The following is a 14,943-nucleotide window of genomic DNA, read 5'->3' as shown; positions in this document are numbered from 1 at the left end:
ATGTTAAGATATTACAAATTCATCATAATATCATATTGTCATAACACCATAATATGTATAAGTTCCAAATTTCAAAATTTGCATAGATGGATGTGGGTTATGCCCAAGCAATCAACCAATGGAAATTTAAGAAGTGACAGGAAGAAAAGATAAAATCATATTGTCTAAATGGATGTATTGTATCATATTTAATTTTCACTATTTTAAGAAATATTTTAATCCATTCCTCTAAGTTTCGAGCCTTTTTATTGCCAAATCCTTTCCCATGCAGAACTTCATTTCAATCTTATTGTCCACAGACATGAATTTAAACCTTGTGCCTCCCCCCCCCCCTGCCATATTGCTACTTTGGCAAAGAGAATTCTAAGAAAGAAGTGTTTTCTTTTTCTGATTTTTAATGCCAAAATTCATCCAAATGCTTTGGGGATGCTTTTTTCATTTTTAATTTATTTATAGCATCATAGAAAGGTTTCTATAATCTTTCCTTTAGTGTTCACAAATAATCAAGTAAAGGAATGAATTATAATTTATTTTTCAAGTAATCACTTGCATCTTTGAGCTAGAAAGGCATCTGTTTTCAATTTCTTGCAATTTGGAGCTTCAACCAACATTGCTTTTAGGATAATTTTGTAGCAGTTTGAAAGTTTAGTCTATTAAAATTCCATAGAACTTGTTGTTTTTCTCAACTTAATTCCGGTTTTGGCTCAAGAATATCTTATATGTGGCTTGATTTAACTGAAAGTCTTAGAAGGTATTTTTTAGATCTGTAGAATTGAAACCAACTGAATTTTATACTTGTCTGAGAGAGGAGAGATAACTGGTGTATTTATTGCTCAACAATGAATTAATATCTCTTGTTTGATTGTGTTGTCTCAGCAAAATAAACAAATCTTGATCGATGCAGTTGTCCATGCTGTAAATGAAGATTATGTAGAAATGGCAAATGATTTTACAAGGCTGGGATTTCTGGCTCCTGGTACAGATGTAGCTCCTATTGTTCCAGCATTAGAAGCAATATGGAAAAATTCTATTGGGAAAGGACTCGCTGACTTTAATTTTAGGAGTGTTACTGGTAAACTTATCAACACTTATTCCAACCCTTGCAATTTACTGCAATTTGTCTCATTTGGCTTTCGAGTAATTTTCATTATTGTAGATCATCAATTTTCCTAGTTTGTTTTCATTCTTTTAATACTTCTAATTCTCAAGCCTCAAACTAAACTTAAGAATATTAGTCAGTATTCACTGTAAATTAGAGACAATTCTATGCAATTTTTGGTAATAATTTGACTTGCCCTTGACTCTTGATAATCTCTGAATTAGCATGCTATGGTAAATACTATCAGTGTTCATGGTGCAAGTTTAATGCCCACTCTTGCCAACTTTTTTTCTAGTTGCTCTTCCAAAACCTACATCTTGTTGGATTTCATCTTAAGTAATTTTTTTTCTTCTACTAGAGAGTAGAAACCATAGTATCGAACAATTCTGAAATAAGCATACCAAGTGAAATGTAATATTATTATATTCAGGATTAACTTGTTCAATTATACAATTTGAATATCTTCATATTTAATAACAGATATCTCTACTAGTTGTTTTATTAGAGACCTTAACTCATTTATATCTTTTGATGTTGTCATAACTAGCCTTTTTAAGCTCAAATAACTCTTTTAATGAAAAGATTGTTTTCTGTGCTGGTGACCCAAATAATTTGTACAGTTGATGCCAAATTATTTTTGAAGTCTTTGATATATCAATGGGCTATAATTTTGAATCTGCTATATGAGATGTAATGAAAATTTTTACTTAATCGTACCTTTATTTCTAATGTTTATTCTATCATTTATGATTGTTCTGACTTTGTAGGTGCTTTATTGATCCTTCGACTTTGCAAGCATTTATACATCAATTATATTATTCTTATCAGCTTTCTATCTGCAAAACTTAATGACTACTAAATTTTTTCATTAAAGTGGTTTACATTGTGAGAACCAAGATATCTGGTATCCTATATTTCCAATGCCCGTATCAATTTTCTGGCCTTGTGGGTGCTTTCATTGTTCCATTGATTATTCCCTAAACATTTAAGCATCAACTGGATTTTTTCATTTTAGCTTCCCCTGTGCAAGTCTTATGTATGCTCAAATTCTTTCATAGAAATGGTTGCCATTCAAAAGATATCTGGCACAATATCTAGATTGATTCGTGAATAAAAATAGCTTTTGTCCATGGCTCAACTAAAATTTGATTGTCTGATGCATGATAAAAACTGACTCTATCTATAGCTCAAGACACTAAAAAACTTCTTAGTTCTAGAAATGTGTAAATAATACAAGGGTATATAAGATTGTGTTTATGATATATAATATGACATCAGATGAATTATATGAGACAGATGAGCAATTCCTTGACTTAAACTTGCAGTTTAGAGTGCTGATAGAAACTCAAAAAACTCTCTTGTTATGCAACAATCAACATGGTCTAGTACAAAATCGTAATTTACAATATTTTTTTTTTGCAAATAGGCACTATAGTTATCTAGGGTACAAGACATTTTCTCTAATTTGTTTTGTTTCTAATTCTAGATGCATGATTTTACTACAAAAATGCTTATGATTCAGTCTTAAGGATATTGACGACTAGAGCACTTTGTGAATAAATAATTAACATCAGGTCAGTATCTTCTACATAAATTCTGCACCATAGCTTCATTTTTTGTCTATATTGTACTCTTCAATAACAAGAATAGATTAGGAGTGTCTCTATTCTCTTCAATGTATTAAAAAAGACCCTTGGATTTGTTTAGTTTAGTTTCTCTGAGTTACTCTATGTAGTGATGCAGAATCTCCTTTTATAGAATGTGAATGGTTTTAGATGCACACCAATATGGACATTGTGTCAATGCCAGACTATATGCCTGTTGATGTCAGCAGCATGGACATCAAATGTGTCCTCTTCCATTGTATTCCTTGTGTGAATACTAGAGGGAACTTATTGTGATTGATGGTGAGAATTGAGCAAAGATTCCATATTTAAAAAAAAAATGCATTATATTATTTAATTTTGTAAGAATTTAAAGGCTGAATAATATCTGCACATTGTTCCAGTCAACAACAAAAAATTCAAAAATTCGAGACAAATATGCATTTTGTTTCCAAGAGTAATGGGAGTGTCATGAGTATGTCCCTATGATGTGAAAATGATGACAATTAATTTCATTATTATGTAGTTGTACTTCTCGTAGGGTTCTGTTAATATTTTAAAAATTGATACATGTAGGATCATTGCCCTAAATAATTCATATTTAAAGGATGGTGATTTGTTTTATTACTTTAAATGGCTCAGTGAATTCCTCATTGTTATAACTTATCTACAATGTCATGGAGATAGTTTCATGGAGTTCTTGCTTATCAAAGTTGTAAACAAGCTATCATTTTTGGAGTGATCCATGTTAGGTTCATTCTTTAGGTTTGATTAAATCCTATTGTAAAAGGTGATCGGTTCTTTAGGAGGGAAATGTACCTGTTGATGCGAGTTTTATGACCACTTCAACATGCAAGATATCAATGATGGTGAGGTGAAACTCAACCAGTCCTTGCTTCGCCAAATCAACTAAGGAAAGGAGGGTGCAATCTTCTAAGGATGCATGTATGATTTTCATAATGTCAATACTGATTCAAATATTCAATGATGATATCCTTTGAATTAGACATGGTTCGGGATACAGTTTTTTTTTTCAGGTGAAATTTTAATATTTATGTTAATAACAAACTGGTTCAGGATATAGTTATATATGTAGAAATTAAATATTACATCATACCTGCCTATCTTTTTGAGATCCTATTCTAGTGGATCATTGAATTTGTATTTTGACATTACCTGTAGTCACCTAATGTTAAGTTCCTTGGATTTTGGTGATCTTAATCTAAATTTTACATCCTAATGTTGAATAGTTAGTGTGTTCAACAATTCAAAGTGTATAAGCATAAGATGCATTAATCGGTATGATTTTATCTTCTAAACCAAAGTTTTGTGTTGAATTTTTTTGAGTTGTTTAGTCATAAATAGTTGGTTTTTTCTCTAACATTTGAGTTCTTTCTATATGTTAGTCCTCATATTTCTTTTCTGGGTGGCTCTATTAGTTTATCAATGATTAAAGAAAGAAGCAATCTAATATTTCTTGATGAAGCAGAGATCAATTTCTTAATTCAAAAGATATTATTTAGAATTGCAAAGAGTGATCCTCATGTCCTACACTCTCTTTAGTCTTATATTTATTCTCTTAATTTTCATGTGTTGTAACTCCTATTGGCAATCTCATTTTTAATGAAATTAATGTGTAGTCTCTATTTGTAGAAAAATTCAACAGACTCATGTACCAGTATCCAATACGCATACCTGAAAGGTTTTCTCTTGTTATTCGCTCATTGCTGACTCAAGAAGGAATCTGTTTCACTCTTCAACCAGACTTCAAGTTTCTTGAGGTAGAGAGAGTTGAATTAGTTTGTATTAGATGAAAATATAATTTGAGTAGGGTTTTTATATAAAGTATCATCATGTGAAACAACATTGTATTTTAGAAAATTCTACTTCGTTAATATGATTTAGTGAATTCAGTCCTTTCTAATGATTAATATCAATTGTTCTTTTTTCAATAAATGAAGGTGGTCTTTTGCAAGGATCCATATCCATTCTTTGGTTATGCTAGGTTGTGTGGTATAGGGTAGCTACAAAAGATTTTTGATTTGAAGAATTGGGCCTTCCTCATCACTTAAAAAATTAAAAAATCCACTAGATAGTTATAGATATTAATACTCTTTTAAAAAGTACAATTCCAAAAAAAGAAATGATCATAAGCCTTTATAATAATATAAGGCCATGTACATCAATTCTTAATTATGGAAACATGTTAGGAACTTGTTTAGCTGTTTGCAATTCACATGTGTTCATAGCAATAGGAATATTCAAATACATGGAATAAAATATGAATAAGCTATAGGTTAAAATTTAGCTTGTATGGATTTTCATTGTCGTGGAGCTGGCTTCACAACCGTTTATGAGTTATGATCCAATGTTATTATTCTCTTATAGCTATAAAAAAGAATCTTCAAATGGTAATGATATTTTTTGATAAACATTTACATAGTATTATATTTAATTAGTTTTTTAAGATTCCAATTGCTCGACACAATCATTTAAGCTCTCTCTTGATTCCCTTGACCTCTTAATGTCTGTTGATTTATTCTCCCAGTGGCAAGAGCCTTCAGTTCTCATCTGTGATTTGGCTATATTAGATTCAAGAGATTTAGAGACACAGACATATTTTATCTACATGGAGAGGCTGATTTAGGAGTATCCAAGCCTTCCTTACTTCTTGCTAGCTTCTATTTGCTCGGTTTTAGGTGTAGATTTTCTACTTCAATGTATTACTTTAGTTTGGTCCTTTTTTTTGGTATGGATATATCACCAATTATCATTATATTGATTCATATTATTGTTAGCAAGAACAAAATTGTGAAAACAAGGAGCAGCTTCAAAAGGTTACAAGAAAAGTTGGGTATGATAACTGCCCCTGAAGAGAAAAGAAGTTCAAGCTATCATAGATATCCAAATAGCCAAGAACATAAAAGGAAAAGAATACAAAGAGTGTACGATCAAGTGAAGGAAAAGGCCAGTTGACAAAGCCACTTGTATGCATGCTTTTGAGGTGGCTAAGCAAGGGATAATAGTTCCAAAATCTTTGTTACATGTCCATGAGTTTTAGACTAGGAACATTTTTATCTACATGGAGAGATTGCTTTAGGAGTACCCAAACCTTCCTTACATACTTGTTGCTAGCTTCTATTTGCTCAGTTTTACATGTAGACTTTCTACTTTGTTATGTTACTTCAGTTTTGTTTGTGTTGTTTCAGGTGCTCGAGTTGGAGGTTATTCCTTTGACCTTTTGGTCTACCTGGATGGAATATCTTCTTTTTTGAACCCTTCTCATTAAGAATAATACAATGCAAGCATGGACAAGGAGTGGTAGTCTTGGAGCCCCATTATCAGTAGCAGTTAGTAGAATTAGCAGAAGTTAGTATACTTAGAAAATAAAGTATACTTAGCCTCTATTATTGAATTCTCTTCCCTATCACACTATTCATTTCCTTTTCTATTCATGCTTCACACGGGAGTATTTTTATATGATGATTTATTGTCAATCATGTCCATTTGCTATGAGACAATTCTTATTCTACAAATTCGAGATGCTAGAACTTTTGTGGATGTGCAGGCCATCAGAACATACTGTAGAGAGGATGACAAACTTAATTTCAACTGTCAAACTCAAGGAAGTGATGTTTTATTGTAGAATCTTAACATATGGATGTTCAAATATTGTATCTCCTAAATGATTTCCTTTTAGCATATAAGTTGTTGTGCATAGTTGCCAAGTTTGGTTATTTTATCGGGCATATTAATGAAGAAGCATATTAGTTACTGTCAGTGATTATGACAATTTGATTAGTTATTGTCGATATTTTTCAAGCATTTTATAAAACAGTTCACATGCTTTCCCTATGATATGACATTTTGCATGCATCCTGCAGTGTCTCATCCGGCTGATGATGGATTACGGAGAGTGATCTGAAACGATGACGCTAAAAAACATCACAATCAAATCAAAAATAAACTTGCATTACAAATAGATTGTGGAAATTTGATATTGTAGATTTTGCATGCATGTTTAAGTTGTGATTGTCCTGGTAGACATGCATGCAAAATCAACAATATCAGATTTCCACAATCCATTTGTAATGCAAGTTCATTTTGGATTTTATTGTGATGGTTTTTAGCATCATCGTTTCAGATCACTCTCCGTAATCCATCATCAGCTGGATGAGACATTGCAGGATGCATGCAAAATGTCATATCATAGGGAAAGCATGTGAACTGTTTTATAAAATGCCTAAAAAAAAATTACACCCAGGCATTGGTAGAAATTTCTACCTTCATTGGTCAAAATTTCTACCTTCAGATGTCAAAATTGTCGACCTGCATTGGTCGAAAGTTCTACCTTCTTGGTCAATATTTCTTACCTTCAATGGTCAAACTTTTCGACCATCATTGGTCAAAATTTCTACCTTTATTGACCAACATTATCTACCTTCATTGGTCAAACTTTTTGACCATCTTTGGTCAAAATTTCTACCTTTCCTTGTCAACGTTCCCTCTTTTGTTGGTCAACCTTTTCGACCTTTATTGGTCACAATTTCTACCTATTTTGGTCGAAAGTTCTACCTTCATTGGTCGAACTTTTTAGCTTTAATGGTCAAAATTTCTACATATATTGGTCGAAAAGGAAAACTTTAATGGTCAAAATTTTGACCAATTCTAGGAAAACTTTCACTTCGGTTATGGAGGCTTTTTTGACCAACATAGTGGTCGAAATTTCGACCAACTATTATGTTGGTCGAACTTTCGACCAGAAAAATTTCAACCAATGACTTGGTCGACGTTGGTCGAAGATTGGTCGAAATGTAAGTCAAAATTTCAACCAATAATGGTCAAAAAGTGGCCTCAGATGTAGTTGTGATTTATGGCCTAGTGGGCTTCATAAAGTTTTATGGTTGGGATATTTTGAAGGAGATGAGAGGAATTTTGACTTGGGCTTGATTAGGAAGGTTTTAAGCTTGCTTAGGATTGTGCAAATGATTAGAGGATGGATTAGGATGGTTTAGGATTAGCTTAGGGATAGGCAAGTGGATGCCATTTAATGAGGGTGGTTGAAGGAGGAGATATTTGTTAACTTTGGCTTGGGTTAGTAAGTTTTAACCCATGTTTAGGGAATGTGACAAGGTTAGGAGGGGATTAAGATTAGGTTTAAAGACATCTTCTAGAAGAGTCTAGACTTTGGATGAGGATAAAGACTTTCTAGAATAGTCTAGAAATTCTTAGGATGAGGATGAAGACTTTATAGAAGAGTCTAGAACTTCTTAGGATGAGGATAAATTAGATTTTTAGGAAATAAATAAAAATTTATTTATTTCAAGGGTTTGGGTTGAGGAGATATTTATTAAAACTTTTTTAATAAACATGAGGATTAATATTTAATCTTAATTAAATATTTTGAGTTGGGATTAGGGGTAGGAAATGATGGGATTAGCCTTTAATCAAAATTAAAGAAGGATTAGAAGATTTTGGAAGAGGTTAGTGGTCTTAAGGAAATTGTCCAAGTTTTGGGCAAAAAATAATTTTTTTATTTATTTTGGGTTTTTTGGTCAATTTATTAATTAAATAATTAATAAATAAGGAAATAATGTTTAAATAAGATTTAAACATTTTTGGGAGGAATTCCTTAATTAAATATTTTTAATTAAGATAAAGGGATTTAATGGCATAAAAATTAATTAATTAATTAAATAAATAATTAATTAATTAAATAATTAATTAATTAATAAATGATGATGTCATCAAGAATTTTTCAGAAAATAAAAATACTTTATTTTCTAAAGGTTTTTAGGTGTCTACACTAACAAGTTAACTTTATTAGTGTAGTAGTGAAGATTTGTGGGTGTCATCCCCAACATAGTTCTACCTTCACCTTGGAGGGTATATGGGTAGCCAAATCTTTGTGTTATGTGCTTACATTTCTTACATGTGATTGATAGATTAGATCTACATATTACTATATTTTGATTTGACAAGTTATGGTATGCATGCATTAGATATGATATGGCAACTATGGTGAATGTACTAAAGTATTGTTAAAAGGGAAAAGTGTTTTAGATCTTGATTCAACCCCTCTTAGTATCTTATTTTCCCAATTAAGACTTCCAAAAATTGGTATCAGAGTGAAGGTTCCCTTGAAAAAGTCTAACAACTTGGGAATTTAGATCATGGAAATGGAGGCTTACAATTTGGAAAAAGTTATTGACAATCAAGTGATTGACATCCATCTCATACTGCAGCAACTTGAGGTAGAAAGATAAGAATGGAGGAAATCCCTAAAAATGATAAAGGAGTTAAGCTAAATGAGTTGAATTACAAAGAAGTTGACACTCATTAAGGACTATTTGAAACTGGAAATCCAAGTGAGAGTGATGCAGCCATTACAGGTCTACGAGGAAAGAATAGTATCCTAAATGAAGAAGCCAGAGGACTAAAAAGGGAACACGAGATGCAACCAGTAAGGCTATGTGAAGTAACCAAACAAAAGAATAAAGTTGAGGAAGACAAGTTTGTCACTAAGGAAGACAAAAGGAAAATGATAATTAGACTTGAAGAAAGTCATCTGATGTGAAAAACCTTACAAACACTCAACTAGACATGATGAATCAACTAATGGTTGTGAATGAGGAGTTGAACATAAAGGATGTGGACATAGAAAATCTGAGATCACAGAATGATCTATTAAGGAATGAACTGAAGACTAAGAAAGAACTTGTGGAAAATTTGAACAAGCCTAATGAAGCAATGAAATACTTTAAATAACTAATGAGATTGCCTAAGTCATCTAGCATCACTTTTGGATCAGGTCATGCAAAGAAACATTCATCTACTGAGTAAGGATAATCATCCAAGAGTGGAGAACTAAGGAATGCAAAGTAAAAAAGAAAGCCAACATGTTACCATTTTGGAAAACTTGGTCACACTACAAACATCTACAAAAAAAAAATGGTATGTAAAACCCTAAACCTAAGTTTACTGGTTATTGTTTTTACTATAAGAATCAAGGACATCAAATACATGAGTGTAGATCGAGAATAAAGAACACATATACTACACCTAGATTTGAAGGCTATTATTACAGTCATCAAAAGTTTGGACATAGAGCATGTGAATGCAAATCATAAATAAGGCCCTATTGGACTAACATAAGGCATAATTATGCACCTAACAATATATGTTCCAAATCTCAAAAGTTTGGACATTCAAGAAAAAATTGTAGAACCCAAGTACCAATAGTAAATCATAATCACACAAAGGGTAAAGGAAAAGTGGACATTGAACAAACAAGGAGATGAAAAAAACCTTAAAGAAAAAGGTAGAAGATGGAAACAGTGAAATGAATGGAATTGAGATCACCCAATCTAATGGAGGATGTGATCATATCATTTCAAACTAATCAAGATAGGTATGTAAGGAACTACATATTTAATGAAATATCTTACAACAATTTTGAATATAAAATGAGCTAAAGTTCATATTGGCATAAGTAAAGATGCATAAGAATAGATATATGTAAAGACTAGTGCAAAAGAATCATTTATATAGTTAGTGTCAAATGTTAGTAAAATCATCTATATTGATTGATCATTGCAATATGGATCGAGTAATCAAATACTAAACTGGTTTATGTTCAAAAAAAATTGATAAAAGTATGATAAATGTGTTTCAATCATTTTTTTGTCACAAATATCAAGCCTGTTGGTTGCTGGTTAGACAGTTGCTTATATGATTTAAGTACTATCATTTATTTGATTGATGAAGAGAATTTGATCAAAGAAGGTAACAATAGCACCTAGAGAAAAGGTTCAATTATGGTATGAAAAGGAGTAGAAGAATAAGTTAAGATAGTGATATTATAGTGCATTGATAATCTATTTAAGGTTGCAAAGGGTAGTTACACTAATTAAGTTTAGAAGAACAAGTTAAACAAATTGTATCTACCAATCTTAACATTCTGCGAAGTGGGTGTTGAGAAAAGTTAGTGAAAGCTGAGAAGAAAATCAATTAGAGCCAAGAAAAGTCAATTTCAATGTAAGTTGAGTGAAATAGTGTAAGCCAAGTAAAGTTTAGTTGATGCTGAGAACCACAAACTTTAGTTCATGCCAAGTGTTTTGACAATAGATGTTGAGCAATATAGTATGTGCCAAGCATTAGAAGTTAGTTAATGTCAAGTGTCAACATTATGAGAAAGATCAAGAATTTGATGAATCTAGCTGACAAGTCTAAGTTATTTGATTGTGTGAACCATGTGGAAGATAAGGTTGATAAGCTAGTGGCATAGAATCCATAGAAAACCATTTTGAGGTGAATTTGAAGAGGATCAAAGGAGAAGTTTCTAGAAGAGAATGAAATTAAATGAGGGGTAGATTCATTGAATCCTACCTAATCTAACCTAAAAATAGGTGATGGAGGTTAAATAAAAAAAATATTAATTCTCTATTTATAGAGATGTTTGGTCTGAAGCAAGGGTTGCCATGTGCAAGAACCTAAGAAAGACAAGAAATGTAGGTTATTGCTTCATTCATTGACCTAAGTAAAGAGACAACATTAGAAAGCAAAGAAAGAAGGCTTAAGGGTATGAATACTTGAAGGATGAACAAGCTATCAGAGTTGAAGAGTGTAAAAGCCAAGTGGAATGGAGGACTAAAATAGAGATCTATAATTTGCAAGTGTGTTGTAAGTTGTTATCAGATCAAACCTTACTGTTACTCTCTAATCATTATATCATTCTAGGATAAATCCTTTGGATTAAGGTTGACCTAATAGTCATTTGTAAATCCTTTAATTGGGTGACATTCCAAGTGAATGATCTCAAGTCCTCTAGCAAGGCTCACTCCTAATAAGGTGATTGAAATCCTTTAACTTGATCACATTTAACATTGTGCATTGTAACCTTTAATAGGATTTTCCTTTCATAGGGTATCACTTCAAAAGAGTGAGAATGAATAGCATGTTACTAGTGGGTTTTTCCCAAATTGGGTCTCCATGTTAAATCATTGTGTCAAATGTGTTATTGAATCTTTTATATTTCATGTTTACATTTTAGTAAATTGATTTGATAGTAACCTAAAAGTTTAAGTGATTGCATAATGTAATGGATGCATGCATGATGAAAATTTTCTATGGATATGGGTTCACTAAGCTATGAAAATTTTAATTTGTACATCTGGACCTTGGATAATTGAATCATCCCCCCTCTGAATTATTCTAAAGAATTCCAACAATTGGTATCAGAGCCATCTGCTTAAGAGGACTAGTTTGAAGGTACTAGAAGCAAAAAGATCAAGATGTCAAAAAGAGAAGTACCCAAGCTTAATAGGAATAAATTTCATACATGGAAAATTCTAATGAAACTACACCTAGGAGGTCTTCGAGATCATGCACAATCTACCATTACTATTAAGCATGTTGATCCTACTGGAGCCCTAACTTCTAAAGATCTAAAAAAGAAGAATGAACACAACTAGACAATGTTGGAGATTGCCTCTACCCTAAGCTATGCCAAGTTTGATGATATCAAAGGTTGTGATAGTGGAAAAAAAATGTGGGATGCTCTACACACTATCTTTGGAGGTGACAAGAATGTTATGAGAGCCAAAGCTGAAAGTCTCAGAGGCAATTTCAATTATATGAGAATGTAAGAAGGTGAGAATACTACTCAACATGCTCTAGGATAAAAGATATTGTTAATGAAATAAGAGGAGCTTCTAGTAAAATAGATGATGATATTGTACTAAGTAAAGTTTTGAGAACATTTTTTCCTATTTATGCTATTAGAGTTTCTGCAATACAAGAACTGAGATGTATTGTAGGAATGATCTAACTCTTGAAGTTCTGGTAGGTAGGATCACTTATTTTGAGCTATCTAACTTTGATAATTATAAACTTGAAAATATTGAATTTGCTTTTAAATATAAGTTGTCATGAAAAGAACCTGGTGAGAAGAAGAAGGAGAAAAAGGAAAAATATGTGTCTAGTGATAGTGACACAGATGAGGAAGTTATAGATCAACTTGAAGCACTATTAGCAAAGAGATTTCACAGAGGTAAAGACAAGTTTAAAGGTAAGTTACCTATCATGTGTTTTAATTGCGATGAGGTTGGTCATATTGTTTCTAGATGTCCAGAAAAGAAGAATTATAGAGGTGTTAACAAGTACAAAAGTAGAAGAGATGAAGACAGCAAAGACTACAAAGACAAAGGCAAGAAGTCTTGTTACATTGATAAAGAGGAAACAAAATATGGATCTAATGATCATGATGATGAAGTGGTCTATGTTGCAATGAAGGATGAATCTAATGAAGATGAGGCAATTGAACTAGTGTCTTGTGTGAACAAGTGTATACACTAAAAATTGTCCTAAATGACTATATTAATCTAATTAATACTAGTTGCATTCCTCTACTTATTTAATTTAATTATTTTAATTAAATAAGTTCATTTTTGCCTAAGTATTTAAATTTAATTTAAATACTTCTAGCTCTAATGTGTTAATTTAATTAACACATGATTCTCCACGTATTTTTTTTTTTTGAATAAATTTTATTTATTTAAAATCCTCCATGTTCCCATTAATTCTTCTAGACCTTGATTAAATTAAATTTTATTTAATTTAATCTTTATTCAAACTGCCTAGAGGTACGTGCATTCATATGAGTTGTCAGCACATCTTTTAAGCACATGGTGTCTACAACTTGAGAACTTTCTACACACATGTGCCACCTCATCATTTTATCCTCCCAATTAAGGCTATGAGATAAGGAGATAAGGTGCTTAATCCTTATCCTTATCCTTATCCGTATCTTCTAGACACCCCTAGATGTTTCCTGAGAGTCTTTAAATAGAAGCCTTGTCTCAAGCATTGCATATAGAGGATTATTGGATTGCATTGATACGTCATCGCTTTGAGTCTAGAATCACCACATTGAGAGCTTGCATTATAGGTACATTTTCATATGGAGTTCATAGGCTGCATCTTAATGATTTGATAGTTGGTAAGATTTACATCTTGTATTGCATCTTAGTTTTTTTTGTGCATGCATATTTATTTTACATTCTAATTTAGCTTTCATTCTAGTTGTAGCTTGCATCTTGCATATTTAGTTTACATTCTAGTTTTAGATTTTATTTGAGTTATACCTTGCATTCATTGATAGTTTTCATCATTTCATATTCATTGCATCATAAAGTACCTTTGAGTGTGACTTCCTCCATAGTCATAACTTGAATGTATTTGTCTTTTCATATAGTCTAGGATCATATTGCACATTCACTTTGCACTCACACTCACATTTGCACTTCCACACAAGGGATTTACTTATTGTTGTGTTTGTGAGAGCATACCAAACATACCCTCCATCAAGGATACACCAACAATGGCTACACATAGCTGCCCTTCTTGAGTATTAAAGGTGGTTGGAATTTTGGTTTGTTAGTTGCTTTTGTGAATTTCTTTTAGATTAGCTTGATTCCTTAGGCTTCCAGCAATTTTCACATTTTTCCAGCACACATTTTGGCATGCCCGGTGGGACCCACGTCCCTGATCTCGCTTCAGAAGTCCGCTAATACAATTTTTTGCAATTCAGATTAGCATTTTGTCGTCTCTAATAGTCGCAGTGTCGTCTGCGTTGCGCGTCTACGCATATTAGTGTCTCCGCAGATCAGCATCTCTGAGAACAAGCATTTGCATCGCCGTCAAAAAATTAGGTTCTTTTCTTTTTACGTTTGCGCATTACTTATTCTTTCGTCTGCGTTAGGGTTTTGTCGTTTCTGCTTATTTCTTTGTCATTTCCGCTCTGTGTTCTGTTGTCTGCGATTTGAATTTGGCATCTCTGATTTTCATTTTAGCGTCTTCACTTTTCATTTTAGCGTCTTTGCTTTTCATTTTAGCGTCTGCAATTTTCATTTTGGCGTCTGTGCCCTGCATTTTAGCGTCTACGCTCTGCATTTTAGCATCTGCGCTCTGCATTTTAGCGTCTGCGCTCTGTGCTTTTGTCGTCTGCGCTCTATGCTTTGTCATCTTCATGTTTTAGCGTCTTCGATTATTAGCGTTTACGACTGTTGTGGTTTAAACTAATAGTTAACAATTTTCTAAAGCATTTTGTGAGTTTGTAGGTCGAGGATTTGTGTTAGAGGATGAACTAAAGTGCAAAAGACTGGGTCATATTTGAAATTGGAGCGTTTTAAACGGGTACATTTAGTATAGAGCACATTTGGATTTGGGCTTTAAAATGAA

The 14,943-nt window shown here is 32.3% G+C and overlaps 1 pseudogene across 1 annotated transcript; it reads left to right on the top strand.

Annotated features, from left to right (window-relative positions):
• Nucleotides 1-936: 936 nt before the first annotated feature.
• Nucleotides 937-14,356, top strand: LOC149529153 (protein ACTIVITY OF BC1 COMPLEX KINASE 1, chloroplastic pseudogene; annotated as a pseudogene). The gene is made up of 3 exons (XR_016358355.1): nucleotides 937-1,072; nucleotides 4,357-4,484; nucleotides 14,294-14,356. The product of XR_016358355.1 is annotated as a protein ACTIVITY OF BC1 COMPLEX KINASE 1, chloroplastic pseudogene (transcript).
• Nucleotides 14,357-14,943: the final 587 nt, after the last annotated feature.

The sequence above is a fragment of the Cupressus sempervirens genome, chromosome 11, assembly GCF_028749045.1.
Source record: "Cupressus sempervirens isolate cs-2001-9-10 chromosome 11, ASM2874904v1, whole genome shotgun sequence".
Classification (NCBI taxonomy): Eukaryota; Viridiplantae; Streptophyta; class Pinopsida; order Cupressales; family Cupressaceae; genus Cupressus; species Cupressus sempervirens.
This window is presented reverse-complemented; position numbering and strand designations above follow the sequence as displayed.